Source organism: Apus apus, chromosome 1 (assembly GCF_020740795.1).
Source record: "Apus apus isolate bApuApu2 chromosome 1, bApuApu2.pri.cur, whole genome shotgun sequence".
NCBI classification, from domain to species: Eukaryota; Metazoa; Chordata; class Aves; order Apodiformes; family Apodidae; genus Apus; species Apus apus.
Window position 1 is genome coordinate 122,252,895 of NC_067282.1, and position 19,438 is coordinate 122,272,332.

At 40.9% G+C, this 19,438-nt stretch overlaps 1 protein-coding gene across 3 annotated transcripts in view; it reads right to left on the reverse strand.

The window, feature by feature from the left end:
- Positions 1-19,438, reverse strand: part of GABRG3 (gamma-aminobutyric acid type A receptor subunit gamma3) — a 317,950-nt gene that overhangs the window by 172,476 nt on the left and 126,036 nt on the right. The window lies entirely within an intron of this gene.

A 19,438-nucleotide genomic window follows, 5' to 3' on the forward strand; every position in this document is an offset into this window, starting at 1 on the left:
TATAAAAATGTGTGAATTTAATGTATTGTAGTTGAGGTTCTTAATGTCACTAGACTTGTGCAATTACAGAAATGTGACAAAAGCAGTATCGGTGCCAAGTAAATGATTCAGACAGACTTCATAATCATTGTTTTTATAGCAGTCAAAAAAGTACAGCCATTCCTGAGTATGAAGTTACAATTGCAACATCACCTTAATTAATGGTATTGATAATACTCTTGCAAACTCTTAAGAGAAGTTCTTGTGACTTGGATCAAGAACACAAAGTTTGCAAGAAGTGTAGCTTTGTGTTAGAAAACACTCCTTTTATCTATGCTGAAAATCTCCACAAACTGTGACAAAACTAAAATAAAATTAAAAAAACCAAAACCAAAACAAACAACAAACAGCCTTCCAACACATGAAACGTTTCCCTAAGTTGATATGGTGATATTACCCGTCTGTCCAAAAGCAAAGAGTCACACTGAGCATAAGCAGGATGCTGTTACACTTGAGATGTATTGGTTTGGGTTTTGTTTGTGTTTGTTGGTTTCTTTTGTTTTTTTGCAGAGCTGTGCTACTGTTTATATGCTACTATAAAGGATTTAAAATGTCATTTCTACTGAGATGGCAGTTTGGTACAAAGCGAGAGAGACAGGCTGTCTTGGGTTTCTACATGTATCATATGTATTTTTGATGCCACAAGTAAAACAATTTCAAAGTGCTACATAAAGATTTCTGAGATTAAGATCTTGATATCAATCAGTACATTTAGAAAAAATGAAACACTATGGTAGGCATTAATTAACTATTTATAGTACAAAACAGCTCAGAATCAAACATGACCTTTTTTTTCCATTATCAATGATGCAATTTCAAATTGAATCACCTTGTAAAAATATTGCCACATGTTTAAAGCATTTGCAAAGGTAGTGTTACCTCTGAAGCAGTTAATGTCTGATAAATATTCTTGGTGTCACTTCTTAGGTTTACTCCAAGCATTCACTTCAGTGTCACAAATTAGAACTGCTCTGTTACAGAACTGCCAGCTCAGACTAAAATTTTGTTATCACATTGATCAATTAATCACATAAAAGGTCTGCTTCTCCTGCAAGAGGCAGTCTCCAGAAGGCCCTTCCAATCTATCAGTTATGGGCCCTCGGTGGATTAAAAGAAGGGCAGAGATTTTCTAACAGACCTCTCAAGAATTATGTGGGAAAACATTATAACAAACTCCCTCACACAACGGATATGAGTGACCCAGTGGAAATTAGTTCTCCTTTTTCAATTAGGAGCCCTTGAAATATCACCCTACACATTATTACTTTTTCAGCAGCAGTGCTATACTTGTAAAGCCTGTGGCTGAAGAGCACCTCACTGCACAGAGTGCCTGAGCATCAGCTGTGAGCTCTGCACAGCAGATGGAAGCTGGGGGCAGGAATTAACAAGATGACTAATGGCATCATATAATTACATTTTTGTCTAACAAATACCAGTTTTGTCTAACAAAATTACCATTTCAGTGTAAAAACATTTTTCTGAACAGTACCCCAATAGTTGGCCTTTTTTCACCTACAGTAATTTATTTCTTGTAGTATCACAAGCTCTTCTCATATGTTCAAGAAAAAAGGTTTCCTTGTTCTTGTTTCCCCCATTGCACCCACAACATAATTCTACTTGTTCAAATATGACACAGATCATTAGCATCAGAGTATCACCAGTTAAAAATGTCTGCATGTACCAACTACCTGACTGCATACTTAGGTTGCAATCAAATGATACAAATTTGCCTTTTTTCCCAAAATTCTACTGGAGGACCTTTGCTTCGGATTTAAAAAAAATATATTTTAAAAAAACTGGTTTTGCCTTAAAAATGAAGCACTGCTTGAGTGAAAACTCCTAATACAGACCTCCTGACCACGGTGTTAACATTCTTGCAGAATATTTATACAGAGTTCTGTCCATAAAGATGGAAAAATTCTGCTGCTATGATAGGAATACAAACATTACTGAAGCTACTCATACCATAGAGTTGATTGATATTTTGCATTGGCTGGAAATAGCACGAAAGTTGAGCCATGCACTATCACATTGAAACTCTTCCCTACACAAGGGCTTAAGTAAGTCACAGAATCATAGAATCATAGAATGGTTTGGGTTAGAACAGACCTTAAAGATCATGCAGTTCCAACCCCTCTGCTACAGGCAGGGACACCTCCCACTAGACCAGATTGCTCAGAACCCCATCCAGCCTGGCCTTTAAGATTTCCAGGGATGGGAAATCACAACTTCCACAACTTCCCTGGGCAACCTGTTCCAGTGTCTCACCACCCTCACACTGAAAAATTTCTTCCTAATATCTAACCTGAATCTCCCCTCTTCCAGTTTTGATCCATTTGCCCTTGTCCAACAAGACACTGTTGTTTGATGCAAAGATAATTGTCCCTATTAACTTTCTGGAAAATAAGTGTAAATCTGTGATCAGTGTTTTCAGGCTTTGCTGTCTGTGCTTACATCCTGTAACTGCAGTTAAGTACTACGTAAGAATCTTATTTTTCAGAGTAGTGAGGCACTGACACATCACATGAGAAGCAACTGCTGACAACTGATAGAAAAGTGGTGCAAAAGTTTGAAGACTGGACTTCATAAATATGATGTCATGTGCCAAAGTCTGGGCACCCTACATTATACCTTTTTAGTTTATTTAACACTGAATTAACATATGTAGTCTCTTAACTTTACATGTGAAGCACATATTTCAGGGTGTTTCTTCACTGTCTGTACTCCATTTGGAATATGGGAATGAAGAGAAGTCTAGAAAGCATCCAGGCATTTTACTCTTTGGGTTATAGCTCTCAGCTGGACTAACAAATGGCATAGAACTCTATAAACTTTAGAGGTGGCAAGTGTATTGCATGAAACAGGCTAGATAATAAAACACTGAACATTGCTAGGGAGAGCCCCACTGGGAAAAATAAAACTGAATCATAAACCAGAAGCTCCTCTGCTCTCCAAGGAACAGCAGCACTGTGGGGGAAGCAGGGGAATAAATGGAATAGTGTGACACCCCAGAGGCAGGAGAAGTCCTGTTCATTAGGGTAGATGTTCATAACTCTCACTCATGACTAGAAATAGCTGAATTCACAGTGGGAGCATTTACTGCCGTAGGAAGCCCAGGCAAGCTTCCTTGCTTGCAGGACAATAGCAGGGAGAAAAGCACTTGGAGAAGATCCTACTTGTGGTTACTTAAACTGTCAGTCACAGAAGAACAGAATGGCCCTCATGAAGAAAGCTGTGTCTGCAAATCTGTGACAAGTCCTTGCTGCTAGTCCTTCTAAACAAAAAATTCATCAGTAAGAGAGGTCAGCTGTATATTCATACCTAATCCAAAAGGTTTTCCAAGCACTGTGTGGTTCTCAAGGCAAAAGAGGAAACATCTTGCATTAAATCTTTCACTGGAGTGTAATACCAAGTTTCACCGTAATTGCTGGAGCTGCAGCACTAGGCAGCAATGCAGGTCTCAGATTCTCAGGCTTTGTGCCACAGTTTCAAGAACACCAACACCTTCTCAGAGCAGCATGCTGGCAGTAGAAGTGCTCCCTCTAAAATTCCTTCATCACATTTCCTTCTCATTGATCTCTAATTATCTTAAGGCAAGGATTTATCTGATTCTGAATTATGATGGAAACAATATCCTGGGGTGCATAAGGAAGAGTGTGGGCATTGGGTTGAGGAAGGTCATCCTCCCCCTCTACTCTGCCCTGGTGAAGCCACATCTGGAATACTGTGTCCAGTTCTGGGCTCCCCAGTTCAAGAGAGATGGGGAACTACTAGGAGAGTCCAGCAGAGGGCAGGATCCCCTAGAGCACATTACACAGGACTGCAGTCAGGCAGGTTTTTAATACCTCCACAACCTCCCTGGGCAGCCTGTTCCAGGGCTCTGTCACCCTCACAGTAAATAAGTTTTTTCCTCCTGTTCAGACAGAACTTCCTATGTTCCAGCTTGTGCCCACTGCCCCTTGTCCTGTCACCAGGCACCACTGAAAAGAATCTGGCTCATTCCCCTTGCACCCATCCTTTAGATATTTATAGACATTAATAAGGTCTCATCTCAGTCCTCTCCAGGCTAAAGAGTCCAAGATCTCTCAGCCTTGCCTCATAAGAGAGATGCTTCAATCCCCCAATCATCTTTGTTGCCCTCCTCTGGACTCTGTTCAGTAGTTCCCTGTCTCATGTGAACTGAGGAGCCCAGAATTGAACAGCCTTCCAGATGTGGCCTTGCTAGTGCAGAATAGAGGGGGAGGATGCCCTTCCTCGACCCACTGGCCACACTGTTCCTAATGCATCCCAGGATACCACTGGCTTTCTTGGCCACAAAGGCACATTGCTGGCTGACAGTAAATTTGTCTACCAGGACTCCAAGATCCTTCTCCTCATGGCAGCTTCTAAGCATGCACAACACCCTTCCTTCCAGTTGAACACTACAGGAGTGCCACATGCTATGTTTTCATCTCCCCCTGAAAAAAACCCTAATTTATATAATAAGATAACGAAACACAAATCATTATATTTGAGGTTATAGAAGCATCATAACATGCTGCAGAATGTAAATATTAGTAACCAGTTAGTAACAAGCTGTTTGATATAATTTCTACTAGATTAAGCTATACTGGTAAATTGTTAAACTCCTGAAAAGGTCTGGGCTTGCTCTCCTTTAGTCACCCTTTCTCACCTTACCTCCTCAGTTCTGCTGCTTCTCATGCCAGCTCAGCTACTTTTTAAACTGCAAAGCAAGCCAAGTCACCTTTTTAAGAAGGCAGAATACTATTTTTTGCTATACTGGCAACTGAATAAAGGACATCCAGTTAGTTCTGATGGTTTAACAGAGAAGCAGTTGCTGCTTCTGCAGGATCATGGACCTGCAAAAAGAAGGAATGCAGATCCCTTTCACAGTATGAGCACAGCAGCTAGTGGGAAGGCACAGCAACAGTGCCAGATCCAGCTCAGGTGGCTGAAGCTGCTGCCTCTGCATCTTCATTGCTTCACCTTCCCCAAAGAAGGTGCCCTCAAGTAAACTCAGGAAGGTCTGTACTCACATCTTCTAAAAAAGAAGTTAATCTGTGTGTGTGTTTGTATAAAAATTTATCTATGCATTGCTCTTTCTCCATCATTGGAGTACCATCCACTGTTTAGTTACCCTATGGTCATGCTCTGTTGCCTCTCCCAGGAGGCATCTGGAGTTCAAAGACAAACTGACACTAAGTTCACTGTATGTGTCTAATTTTAAATATCATTTACTTACAGCAGCTTCTGCAAGGTGCTCCGTTATTAAAAATTAAAATGAAATAATTTCATTGGTGCTTTAAAAAATATCATGCTGACATATCAAGTGCACAAAGCAGTAATATATAGCTGCACTTATTACCTATAACCAGAAAAAGCCATCAAGAATGAAAAAAACTAACTATATTTAAAAATAATAAGCTACACATTTGCTTATGGTCTCTGAACAAACTTGAATGGGTTGTGGCTTATGACCAATTTAGAATAATTTACCATCCAGATAGTCTGCATTGGAACAATAAAAACCCAATTTGTTTAGATTTATTTTAACAGCAAGATAATCACAGGCTAATCATATATGCATCTTTTTTCCCTACTGCGTAATACATGTTTTCATTTATGCAAAACTATAAGAATTTTAAATTCACTGGCCTTAGAAAAATAGAAAGGTAAAACCAATTATTTTAATGAATAAAAATCCTTTGGGTCATTGGTAATTCAGATCTCTTACAGAGAAAAGGGAATAATATTATACTATGGATTACAATATTCAAGACAAGAAAACAGTCTGGTTTATTTTTATCCTATTGATTTATCTCTGATTTGAACATATGCCAGTATCATGCTAGGCACTTCAAATTTCAACACTTCTGTTATGGTTTGAGGGGGCAGAGTTTATGGTATCAGTACGAGGATCTAGAGAGACAGTGTTCAGGACCCCATGGGATGTGGGGGGCAGAACAGAGGGTCAATATTCCCTCCCATTTCCTGCCATAACCTATAAAAAACAGGAGGACAGCAAGTTCCCCCCCTTCCTGCTCTCTTCTTCCTTGCTTCTTCACTGCACTTGGAGGTCTTGGACAGAGGCTCCTGCCCTTTGTCATCAGCTTTCCTCATCCTCTGCAGGATCTGAATCCATTGGGTGCTGGCAAGAGCCTTGCACCTTTTTCCTGAGTTCACTTTGCCACTTTCGGACCCTTATATCAGCAATCATGAAGACTGGGGTTTGTAAATATTTGTTCCCTCTTCCACGTGTTACTGTCCCTTCCCTGTTCTCCAGCCACTCTGCCCCAAGCCTGTAGCGATGTGTGGGGTTGTTGTGACCCAAGTGTAGGAGCCAGCACTTGAGTGCAGAACATTCCTACCCTCAAGCAGGTCAACATTCCCTCCCAGCTTGGTGTCCTCTGCAAACTTACTGAGGCAGCACTCAATCCCCTCATCTAGTTCATTAATAAAGATATTGAACGAGACTGGCCCAAAAACTGAGCTCTGGGGACACCACTGGTGACTGGCTGCTATCTAATTTAGGTCTGCATGCAAGTGTTTACATTTCATGCTAATCTGAAGGGTTAAGAAGATTGATTTTATGAGTATTTTCTTCAATATTAGAATTTCTTAGGTTGCTTTCCGTATCTCCCCCAGCAAATATTATGAGTCAAATTATAATGGTGAACATTCAGTCATTGTGAACGGCACCCAGATGACACTGCTGCATCACAGCAGGCAGGAAGGGCAACCCAGAGGACAAGACACTTGGCTATCAGGCAGAAAGTCTGACTAGGAGTCACAGCTCACCTTTAAAAAAATGCAGGGAAGCCTCAACCTGCAGAGAAGCCTCTTGCAGCAGCTTCACTGGAGTTTTCTCTTCCAAAACAGCAGTGCACAGGCACAGCATTTATTCAGAGTGATTGATTTTTTTAAAAGCTTTCAGTCAGGATTGATATTCCTCAATACAGTCCTGAAGATCATCTGCAGCACCATCAGAGAGGAGAGATGTAAAGACTCAGTAAGGCCCTGGCTTTCCCCAGGCATAGCTGCCAGCAAGTGCTCTTGGAGAGGGACTGCAGCCTCATGAGCAGAGTCTGAATATGCAGTGGAGGGGCACAGGGAGGAAGCATCACCCCTGGCCCCTCATCAGGCTCCAGCCACAGAGGACCATGGCAAGCCTCAATTACACACCTCCCAAAAATGTTTACACCTCTTTGCCCTGAAGAACTGGTGACATGTCAGAAATTTTGAGCTGAGGGCATATTTTACCTTGGTGGCTTTCACTGTTCAAGCACTTGGGATTTTCCATGAACAGAACAACTTGATGATCATTTTACGTTATTCATCATTATTTCTCAACTTGCATGTTTGCAAAACAAATAACAGAAACCATGACAAGTAATGAAACCTTATATGCAAGAAGACATTAAAACATAATAGTATTGTTCTTTTTAATTAAACTTTGTAGAAAATGCATTCCTCTAGCAGTGTCTTGCACCTCTTAGTGTAAAATCAGTTAAGTAGCTAAATATGCACACTGCTGGAATTGCTGCATCATGACAGACAGACTCGCCTGTGAAAACAATCCTGGGAAGAAGATGATTGTTTTTTTAGTGCTACTGTTCATCAGTAACTGAAGCATAATCAGCTGTGACTGGCTGAGGAACCTGCCTGCATGCAGTTTAGGAATTCTGGTTAATTATGTAAAAATTGCTCAATATTTAATGCCTCAGCGTGCCACGAATCAGCCATGAACAAGTGCAGTCCTTTGTCAGTTACTGCCCACTCAATCTAGAAGATGAGCCCATAGATTATGAAAGACAGAAGTTAACTGAAATATTTGGGGTTTAGATGAACTCTACAGTCAGACCAAAGGGGAAAAAAAATAATAAAAAAAGGCAATACAGAAGACCACTTTGGTACTGATCTGAAAACAGGAATGGAGTAGGAAACACTTGAAAAATTCCCAAAGAGGAAAACTCTATTCATTACAGAGGAGGGGTAAGAAAAGGGACATGCTTTCATTGCTGATTTGACTTGGAGAGCAGCTGAGGAAAGAGAAACCAACTGCAGAGAGGAGGAAGAAAAAGATGATGACTCTCAGTCAATGCCAGTTGCAGAAGGAGATACTGCCAGGGTAGGAGAGGGGTGTGGGTTTTTACCTCCAGCAGTGAAGGTGGGTTCATGTGATCAGAAGGGAGCTGTGCAGCTCCCCAGTGTCCCTGGAGTCAGGTTCAGCTTCATAGTGTCTGTGCTGAGAAGAAATGCCACAGACCCCAAGGAAACCCAGAGAGCTCAGTTGCACCTAGACCAAGGAAAAATGAAGGAATGGATAGGTGTAGCAGCATGGACTCAAATCACGGAAGCATGGTGAGTCTCAGAGACCTCAGTTGGGGTTATGAGGCTTGGGAGGATGGCCTTTGCCATCTCTCACTTCATTAGCAGGAGCAAACAAACAATCAGCTACTAAACTAGAAAAATGTAATGTTCCATGTAATTGAAATGCTCATTCCACAAGATCACTAGCAGTTTTCTGCAGGATAAAAAATTCTGATCCAGCTTCATTTCTACACTGTACTATCAAGTTGTTTTTTTTACTGTACAAAGATGATTTTGAGGATGCTGTCACTATAGAAACTAGTGCTACAGGAAGTTCTTTTGCTCTGTTTTCCCACTGGAGAAAGCAAAGAAAATGCTGTTTTTATTAGCTGGTAAAAGTGGATGTAGTTACATTTAAATATTTTCCTCCTGCTACTCTTTACGCATTTTTGTATTTGACAATATTACCTTTGAAAAGCTTTCATTATCTTAATTTAAGACTGGGTTTTCCCTTTTCCCCCTGCAGGTTGTTCTGCTTGTATTTGTGTGTGTGACTGTGTTTCTGTGTGTCATGAGTAACAGATACCACAAACAAAAACCAACACAGAATCCTTTCAGATTCAACCTGATGTTCTCTAAACACTTAGTTAAATAATGTGCACTATTGGACAAGAGAAATCCCAAGATAATGTTACTTGCACAACGTTTAAGTTTGTCTTAATGCATAATACACAATGCAGTCAAGATGAGTAATAGCTTAGGAGCAGAATCAAACTGAGGAAACGATAGCTTAAATTATGATATTACTACACACAGGATAGTAATAATTAGATGCTCTAAGCCCCTTCCCTCCTCCATTGTGCTCCCAACTGTGCTAGTCTACACCTATGCATCATAAATATATTTCTGTCTTCTAGTATTATTTTTTTTTTTCAGTATAAAAGGACTTTGGAACAATCCTACAGTTTTGGTACCTCGTACTATCTAAAATGTGAACACAACCACTGTTTCTCCTTGCTGTCCCTCTTGCGAGAAAAGCCTGCCTGTTTTGGAAAGAAGGTGCTTTGAACCATTCCTACTCAGATCTGAGCACCTTGTTGATGGCTCCTGACACTGCAGCTCTCTCAAACCACACAGAAAGGATGGTCAGGAGGAAGGTGTGAGAGAGGACAGGGTTTCCATGGGAGCCTGCATGATGCCTGGAATGCCACCTGGGTGGTCTGCCTCATGCTGATGGTCACAGCTGAAAGGCAACACGCCACCTCTTCTTCAATTGCCTCCAAGTTCTTCTTGACGAAGCAAGTGCTCCTGACTCTCTCTCCAGCAAAACCAAACCTTAACCCACAGCTGCTCTGCAGGCAGCACGAGAGCCACAACCCGTATGATCATAGGCCAGCTGACCACGTCAAACTGCTCTCACCTAGGCATTAGCTTCGGTATAGGAACAACCAGGGGGCAAATCCTTGGGTCAAATACACCCAAAATGTAGCTCGTGCTCCATGTGCCAATTCCCTCCCAGGCTGCTGCGTAACAGAACAGACGGATCCCAGGTGGACACGTGGGCAACATGCATCTGCAAGGTTTTTATTCCAAAAGCAATTGTCAAGAGACACTGACTGAAAGGCATTATTTACCCTCTCTGGGAAACATCTGTGAATGAACAAAGACTAACTAGAAATGAACACAATTTCAATACCTCAAACCTCCAAAGATTAACTTCCCAATTTTTTATACCAACAGTAAATCTTTCAAGACCAAGAAGTTCAACAAACATTTTGTTTGTTTTGGAGAGCCACTCTAGCACTGTACAAACATCAAACAATGTCTAAAGCAATAAGAAGGAGATGAGCAGCAGAGAATGTGCCTTCTTCCTTCCAACAGCCAGTCCTGGGTGATATTATCAAAACAGTTCAGAGCTGATCCATTGAATGTCACAGACTGACGTAATCAGTTTGACTTTGGTTTCCAAAATGCTTAGGTCAATAAAAGTTCCTTGGTCTTCCTTAAATCTTCCTGGTAGCATCTGCAGCATTTTCAACTTAAATCTGCTTTTTGTTTTCTATTATTTTACAGGTTTCCTTTCCTTTACATAGAATGTACATGTTCATAAAGGACTGAGACAACATAATGAAATAACACAGACCACTTGCTACCAAAGTAGATTGCTACTTCCAGGTACATCTGCACTGAGTGAAAGACTCAGAGCTGACCTGACCAGCAGAAAAGATTAGTTTGTAGAATCATTCATTTATACTTTTTTTTGTGTAATACAGGGAGCTGCACTGCACTGGTTGATATATAGAAGAGTACTTGAAGCATCTGCAGTGCTTTATAGTAGACCTGGACCCATCTGTACCATAAATTAAATGGCCTACTGAATTCAATAGAAATCTAAGCTTTATTCACTACTAATGTCCCATTAATGATACATGTGGAGTAAGAAAATGCTAGACAGAGAACTACAGAGCCACCTTAGATCAAGGAGCAAATTATTGGCAAAACACACCAGTTTGGTCCTACTGGATTTTTTTGTAAGAATGGTTTGGATTTATTTTTTTTTAAATAATGTTTTGAAGATGAAAGTAGTGATGCTTCTCTAAAAATTTTGATAAAGTTCTACAAGCTCTCCCTATGACCTTCACCTCTACTGCTTACACTGAAGCTAAATGAATGTCTCAGTTGCCTTTTTACTATTTCCACAGGTGAAAAAGGAAGGCAAATTGATAAAACAATGCATAATTGTTTGCACTAGCATAAATTACTTCAGAAGGCACAAGACGTGTTATGCAGTCAGTACAATTCACCAGGGTTGAAAGACTTATTGTGACTCCAGAATAAAAACATTTTCTCATCATAGAATGCTGAATATTATTTTACCACTCATAGACAACACTAGACTACCATAAGCTGAATGTGGTATGTTTAGTCTTATGTGGGGGGAGAGAAGATGGACCGTTCCCCACATGATGAAATGAATAAAGTATTTTATGTTGTAAAATAATAACAAACATTCATAAATCAATGGGAACTGGTCTCCTGAGTTTGATGGACGACCACCTGGGACTTCTGACTTGTGTGCACCACAACTCTTACCAATAATGTGTTCCTGCTCAAATGGGTATGTTAACAAGCGTTACACAACTACCCAATCCAATGACGTTTTGTCATTATTAGCACTATTACCAAACAAAAAAATCCAACCCACTAGCATAATACTAATGCGATGCTTTTAAACAAAAGCTAAGGAAATCGGCAAGAAACTGCATTTTCTCCTAGGCAGTGCTATTTTCAATTACTTGTTTGTGCACCCTGACATTTTCTTTTTGAAAACTGGTTTAATAGAGCCCAAAGTAGCAATTTAAAACTGAAATGCACAAATCTAAAGCAAGCTGAAAATATCCCAAAGCCTTCACCGAGGAGGAGGCTTTTCAAAATCAAATGACACGCCTTTGGCGATCAGAACATCAACAGGTGTTCTCTTCAGTGGAAGAGAACAATAGCAAATGATGGGCAGGAGATGGCAGAGCTCCCTCCAATTGAAGTGGTATTTGACTGGGGAGCACTGGGGTGATGTAGCTAGAAACACACTTTCATGGTTATCAAAGATCGTAACAAGCAATCACATCAAGCCGTGGTCCTGCATTTGGAAGGCACAACTACTGGAATACCTAGAAGTGAAAGCAATGTGGTGTTCACAGAAGGACTGCACAGAGAAAACACAGATACTAAGATGGGAGTTGAGAAGTAGTGCTATTTTGTTGGAACAGAAAGAATCTCAACATGGATTCTTCTACAGTCAGGAACTGAAAGCATATACTGGCTCTCAGATTTTGCCCTGTAACATATACTGAGAATCTGCACTTGTGAATCAGCTCAGCATCAGAAGAATGGGGAGTGATGAATCATTTAATTTCACCCATTCTTCTGTTAAAATATATACAACATCAAGAGAAAAAACATATAAGGAACAATTTCATGCTAATACGTTTCTACATCTTCCAAGATTTAGTATTTTTAGAAATATTCTGAAATAGAAAATGTCTATTCAGGATGCAAATGTGTACAATCAAAGTTCTTCTTTCAAATATGGCTTTGTGCTACCAATTTACTAATCTGTAACAAATTCTACACATTCAGAACCTTATTTTTGTTTCAGGATATCTGTTGATTTTGTTTCTTCCATACTTGTTTGGGTTACACAACACACAAAAACCATCAGGAGTGCTTCTTTTTAAGCACAGGCATGCCAAAAAGAAAAGGGTCTCCTAAAAAGCCTGCAGAAAAATTTCCACTTTTGTTTTTATTGATGGAAAGCTTTTCTTCAAAGTATGGCAGGGTTTGGAGAAAAGGGAGCCAGATTCTTCTCAGGGAAGTACAGTGGAGGAACATGAAGAAACAGTACAGGTGGCAGCAAGGAAGTTTCTGGTTAGATGTTAGAACAACCGTGAGTGTCAGGCACTGGAGTTGTCTGCAAAGATTGGCTATTGGAGACACTAAAAATCTGAGTGGACAACAGCTTGAGCAACCTGATGTAAGTTGTCTCTCCTTTGAATGGTGGGTTAGATCAGCTGACCTCCAGAGTGCCTTTCCAGCCCATGTAATAATTCTACAATATGAGGTTATTAGATAGAAGCTAGACATAACTATAACTGCAGCAGGCTTCAGTACAAAGCAGTTAAACATGTTTCCTTTAATCCAAACAGCAGGGAAAAAAGTGACATTTCTACATAGCTTGAAAATTGTTTTCTAGTTTCCCTTGATACCGAATTCTGAATAAATTTACCATTTGTGATTAAAACAAAAACATGTAACTCCACAGAATACTGTTTATTCAAAATTTATTGAGCCCGCTCTGCTGTTTTGATTGTTATTGCTTTGAAACAACAATTAATTTTATTTCAAAGTCACCAAGTTTTTCAAAGTAAGCAGGTATTTGTGACACCTCCATGTTGTGGTTCTGGTGAGATATATCCTAAGAGGCTTTCATTTTCAAAACAAAAAAGGAAGAAAATCACCAACAGAAGATAAGCTCCATTTATAGTGGTTCTGGCTTGGATTTAGTCTGTTTTTCATAATCCTGGCCAACAACCTGATTATCCTTCCTCCTACCTTGCCGTATTCCTTGCTTCAGCTATTAAATGTCCTATTTGCAGTTTAGTTGAAGAAATACCTACTCTGGGAATGAATTGTTTATATAAATTCAGTATAAATTCAGTAAGGATCACTCAAGTCATAAAATTCAAAGAATCAATGTAAGATTTGACTGGCCTTAGATAAGCATTTTCTAAGAATGTCTGAACATTTGGGATAACTTAATGTGAATGAGTCATCATGATTTCGGGATTCAAATCCTTTTTCCTTCATCTCCAGTAAAATCCAAGAGCAAATTGTATGTTTTGTTAGAGAGGAATTAAGTGTCTCTTTTGCTGAAAGTTAGACATCTGCTTTCTTCTCACTTTTCCCCAACAGAACACAAGTTACACAAAATGCATGTTTATGTATTACATATTATAGGGATATGCAACTTCCCCAGAAGGAAACTAGTATGATTTTGAATCAGACTGCTCTCACCTAAACTCAACCAGAATGTTCTCAGAGCAATTCCAGAAAACTTCAGAAAGTTACAAATTAAAAATCCTTGTGTAAAAATTAAAAGTTTGTGTGAACCTAACAAATGGAAAGCTGAAGAGATACTCCAAGAACTGAATTACCTGCAGCTAAAAGGCAAGTGGATGGTATATCTCTAAATAAAACTAAAACTGTGCTTTGAGACTGTTCTAGGCAAAAGAAATAAAGAGTGAATCCTTACAGACAACAGGTAATTGGATGTGTGGTGGAAGGTAAATGTTCAAAACTGAACTTTTGAACTCACAAATACATGCGTGCAACTTGCTTTCTGCAACCTGTATGGGCTGGTTCTAAATTTCCTAACACCATATCTAAACAAAAGTGCTATATCCTGAATCCTCCAGTTAATGAAGAGGACCTCCAATTAGGAGGCTGATCATTTCTTGTGATTCTGGGAAAAGTGGAGACCAGCCAGTAAAAGGAGGGTTAAAAGGTGAAGTTCCTCAGTGGAGGAAAGATCACTGAGGTGGAAGAAGATCATGGAGATGACGGAGGTGCATAGAAACAAATGCAGGGGACCCCTAGGGACCTGGTCACTACCAGCTGAGACAGGTCACTAACAGCTGGGCAGCTGCACTACACAAACTGATTCCACTTTCTGTGCTACCTCCCAGACCAGCAGCCAACTCCCCACCAGGGAGGGAAGCTGAGACTTGTCTAATACACTGCTCAGGAGAGTGCAAGTGAGACAATCAAACATAAACCTTCTGATTTTACATAATCCCCAGTTTCCAGATCCTTCATGACTTTGGTTTCACTCACTTTGGTTTCACTCACACCAAAAATAATAACCAATACAGGCAGCTAGCAACGCTGCCTGTCAAATGGAAGGTCTCTATCTTATCCTCGGTCATCTTGTTCTTCACATCACGACACCCCTCAGGCTACGTACCTATGCAGCAGTGCCACGAAACAGGATACTCCATGATACACATGATCACATTGTCTTGTGTGCAATGGAATATCCAAGACAACTCCCCACCCACTTACTGTGTAGCTGATCTGCAGTCAACAATGAGGATATTTCCATTTAGGCAAGGAGAAATGACAGCCACAGGTAATCATCCACACACAAACCCCACGCCCCCCCTTTTTTTTTCTTTTTGAGATACATCACTGGCAACAATAGAAATTAATAGTTTTCTTACAAAATGAGAGGAGTTTTTCAGCAGTGGCACTGCTGAAGCCATGAAGAGAAGCAGCAACACTAAGCAAGACGCACTGGAGAAAATAAAGAAAAGGGGAAAACAAAAATACAAGACTAGAAAGTCCATCCTTCAATTTCCAAAAGTACAAGTTAGTCAAATACACTTGTCAAACTATTATCTAAATATAAAGTAGCCAATAAAAGCACTACCTATAAATGGGCAAAAAGGGGCAGGTGAACTGAAAAGGCCAGACAGAACTGAAGGGATTTAGAAGTAATTGAATCTGGTGTCTGTACCAGGGCTTCTTGATTTTTTCAGGTACTAAGAATAATTTTAATGTGTAGTGTAAAGAGAACAGCAAGCAGAGCACAGCAATGTAAGAGAACACATACATGCACCATAACCTATATTTATTAATGGCACTTGGAAATTAGTGTTCTCTTTTCCTTCTTTTTTTTTCCCATTTATGACAAAGTTTAACTGGCCTGTAAATTAGTCCACATGGAAGCCAAGCTGAATAGGCACTGTTGACCTTTCTTATTAATTAGATCTATTTACCTATTAGATATGTTACAACTTCACAATTTATTTCTAGTATCAAACACAGCCTCCACTCCTGAAAATATCGTTCTGGCAGTTGCCACTAAGTGTCACTGTTCACATAGCCTCGAAAGCCATATTAGCATGGAAATGAAAGCTGGGCTAGGGCAAGACCCTCAAGAGTTGGGTGGGTTTAGGTGTGGAAGCCTCTCGGGTGAAATTCTCATGTCACCATAAAAAGCTACTGACAACAGTCCATACCAGGGCTTCTTCCCATCCCAGGTGACAGGCTGGCATCTGCATCATAGTTATTGCAGGGAAGTAAAAACACTCGCTACCAAGTAGTGAGCAAGAACACGACCATGCAACACAAGAAACTTAAGGTGGGATACTTGAGGTTCATTAAAGAACAGTTCCTCCCACCTCCTCTCTGTTGTAACCTATCATGAGAACATTTCAAGCCTGTTTCAGAGAAAAGTCAAACAGGTTAACTAAAAACATCACTCATCACACTCCTGCTAAATAGCATGACCCAACTGTGCACTAATTTGGATGAAATGCCCCAGCAGCTGAGGCAAATAAACCACACTTTTCCTAGGAACATGCTGCTGCTTGTAGGCATCAGCAAATTCTGTTCTGGGAGTTTAATTAATTCCTAGAAACCAGATATAAACTACAAAAAAACTACATTAATGCTGTTTGACCATCTAACTTCAAAACTGGTATATGTGTGAACACAAATCACATTTATAATGTAAAAAACTAACAATTTCTCAACTACATAGTCATTATACACCTTTCCTCAATTAGAAGCATAGCACAGGTGTCCAAATGGCCAATAAAAATTGTGGAGAAAATAATACTGCCTCTTATACAGACAATGGTACAGAAACTTTGTTCAGACCATTTTTCCAAAACCTGCTGAGCAGTGCTTGCTCTAATTAGAAAGACCTGACAGTCAAGAGCAAGTGAAAAAAAAAAATAATATAAAAATCAGGCAGGCACAATCACTGCCTTTATCACCTTTCTCTGTTTGATAACAGCACTACTCCTTCTAGAAATCAAGCTGCAACTTATTTCAACATGGCCTGGGTGCTGACGGCACTAGTACCTTTCTATTTATCTAATTCCATTACAAAAAACATGCAGAAAAAGATAAAATGTGGTAGGAGGGTACGGCTTGAAGGAGCTGCTATAGAGGAAGAACAAGACAAGGTACACCACAGACCTCCTGTATCTGACTGAAAAAAGTCTCAACATCACCAGCTTGACACAAAAAGAGCTTCTTAGGTTTCCAGGTATATTTTCCTTGGCCATGAATTTAGTTTATCCCAATTGCTAGAATTCTTTGGTATATTTCCTCATAATCTCTTAGGCGCATTATTCCTTACATCTTATTGCAGCACGTTAGCCTTTAATCAAATAATCAGATATTTTCATTGCCTGGATTAACTGGAGGAATACAACAATCTCCTCACCCAGAAGCCACGTCTGAAGCCAGCTTTGCACAGCATGTTCAATTAACCTCTCCTGTTTATCAGCTCCTCCTATTTCCTGCTTCCCAGTCTCTTGACAGCATCATTAACAACCAGTATTTACATAAAATCTATTATTTGTTTATCTTTCCTGTATTGAAACACTTACAGAACTCATAACAAAATTATGAAAGTGGCTCATTATAATTTTGGTTCACTTGTTTATTTAATAAAAAAAAAAAAAAAGGAAAAAGAGATGATGGGGGAGGATTTTTAATATGCTTCTTCTTTAAATGTTCTGGTAAACTTCCCGGGGATGATTATGGCTGTCTTTCTAGTCAGCTGCTCTTTTGATGTTTCTCTCACCTTTAAATGACAATATCAAATATGACCTTTTCTTTGTTGTGTCCTCCTGCTCCTTTAATTCTGGTGGTGAGCAGTTACTTTCATTTCTTGACTCTTCTAGAAGATAGCAAACTACCTGTTTGGTTGTTTATTTTTTTTATTAATGTGTTGCTCTCTTACAAGGCTCTCCGGGCAAAGAAGTAATCAGTCCCATGCAACTTCTGTCTGGCACCTCTCGATCTTTCACACCAACAGGAAATTGACAGACATTTGACAAACAAAAACTGTATCTTGTGGAAGAAATGCTGCAAAGTAGTCTGGCCTGTTGAACCTGCTGGCTGACTTACTTACCACTGCATTCATAATTATTATGGATCACAGAACACCAGAGGACTTTCCGGAGACCTCTGGACAACACAATAAAAGTATAATTGAGTTATGAGACTCAAGGTTAAAGAGATGAGAGTTTAACCTCCTCAGTAATGAACAGCAGAGAGGGGCAAGAGGGGATGTTTATTATAGTGAATCCAGTCCTACCTCCTCTTTCCCTCCAAGAACACCAGATGCATCTGAAATACCACCAGTGCATCACTAGAACTGCAGTAATCTCCTTGCCTGTGTGAGACAGGGGGCTACCAGCAGCCTTAATAACTCAAATATGAGCAGAAGTGCAAAAGCCAAGATCTAGGCAAGAGAGATGAACCCGTTACGAAGTGTGGGTTCGAGAGTCAGTCTGAGCCTTAAGTTAACAGAGACATAAAAACCTAAATAATCAAAACCAGCCTTTGAATTCTGTTTTAAAAAATGCTTAATCTTATGCTACTCCCTGTAAGGCTTCAAAAACAAAACAAGGGTTGGTTCGAGCAGTTAACCCCTCCCCTGTAGGCTTTACTTGATACCTATCAACCCCCCCCGCAAGGGCAGTACGCACTTCTGCTCCAAAATGGAACGAGGACACGGAGCGAGGGGTTTATAGGTGCTGATATTTTATGAACAAAACAGAGGCGTACACATATATAACACATGCTACCGACGGGGTGCAAAGGACAGGACGAGGACTGTTAAGATAAAGGGAGGCAATTTAGGGCGCGTGGCAGTTCCCCCCCGTTGGGGTCACCATTGTACGGGTGAGAACGGGGAGTGAACTCTAGAGGGAGACAGGAAAGCTGGGAAGATTTTTGGACGCAGTTCTTACACCCCTGACACGCTGAAAGTAGCAGAAGGGAGCAGCAGTGAGGGCTCCTGGGCTGGAGGGCAGCAGGCACGCACCACAGGGGCAGCACTTACTGGATGGCAGCACAGACACACACGCAGAGCGTGGGCAGCAGCTCCTTCGGGGCACTGGTACCCGGCTCGGTCAGCTGTGCCGGGCTCCAGCACAGTGCTGCTCTGGGCTCTGCGAGGCTCTGGCTGGGCTGGGCTCCGGCTGGGCTGGGCTCCCAGGCAGAGGCACCGCGCAGCCCTGGCCCGGCTCTCTCCAGGCAGCGGGCCTGCTGCGGCGGCTCCCAGCTCAGGCGGCCCCTCCTGTCTTCTTTGGAAGCAGGCAGGGGTCTCAGCTCTCTGTTCTTAAAAGAACAGTTAGATTTCAGCCTTTATTTCACCCCTCGGGTCCCACGACGGTCGGGCAGGCTGTAGTCTTCCAAACGGGCTACCAGAGATTTCCGCTCTCCTCTCAACAGAGGCAGAAGACTGTCCGGTGACTTCTCTCCAGGTTAGGGTGACCCAGCGCAGCTTCAGGTGGCATTATCCCATCCGCACGTCAGCCCCGGCTCAGCCACGCGTGAGTCCCGGGGCAGAACAGACCACCCAGAGGCTGGGAGACCCCCTCTGCAAAGCCAGCACCTCAGATCTGGAATGGTGCCTGGTGCCACAAGCACCGTGCAGGAGCAGTATCCGTAGGATGAAACAGTTTTATGGGAGACATGTATTTTTTTGTGGTAAGGGGCATAACCC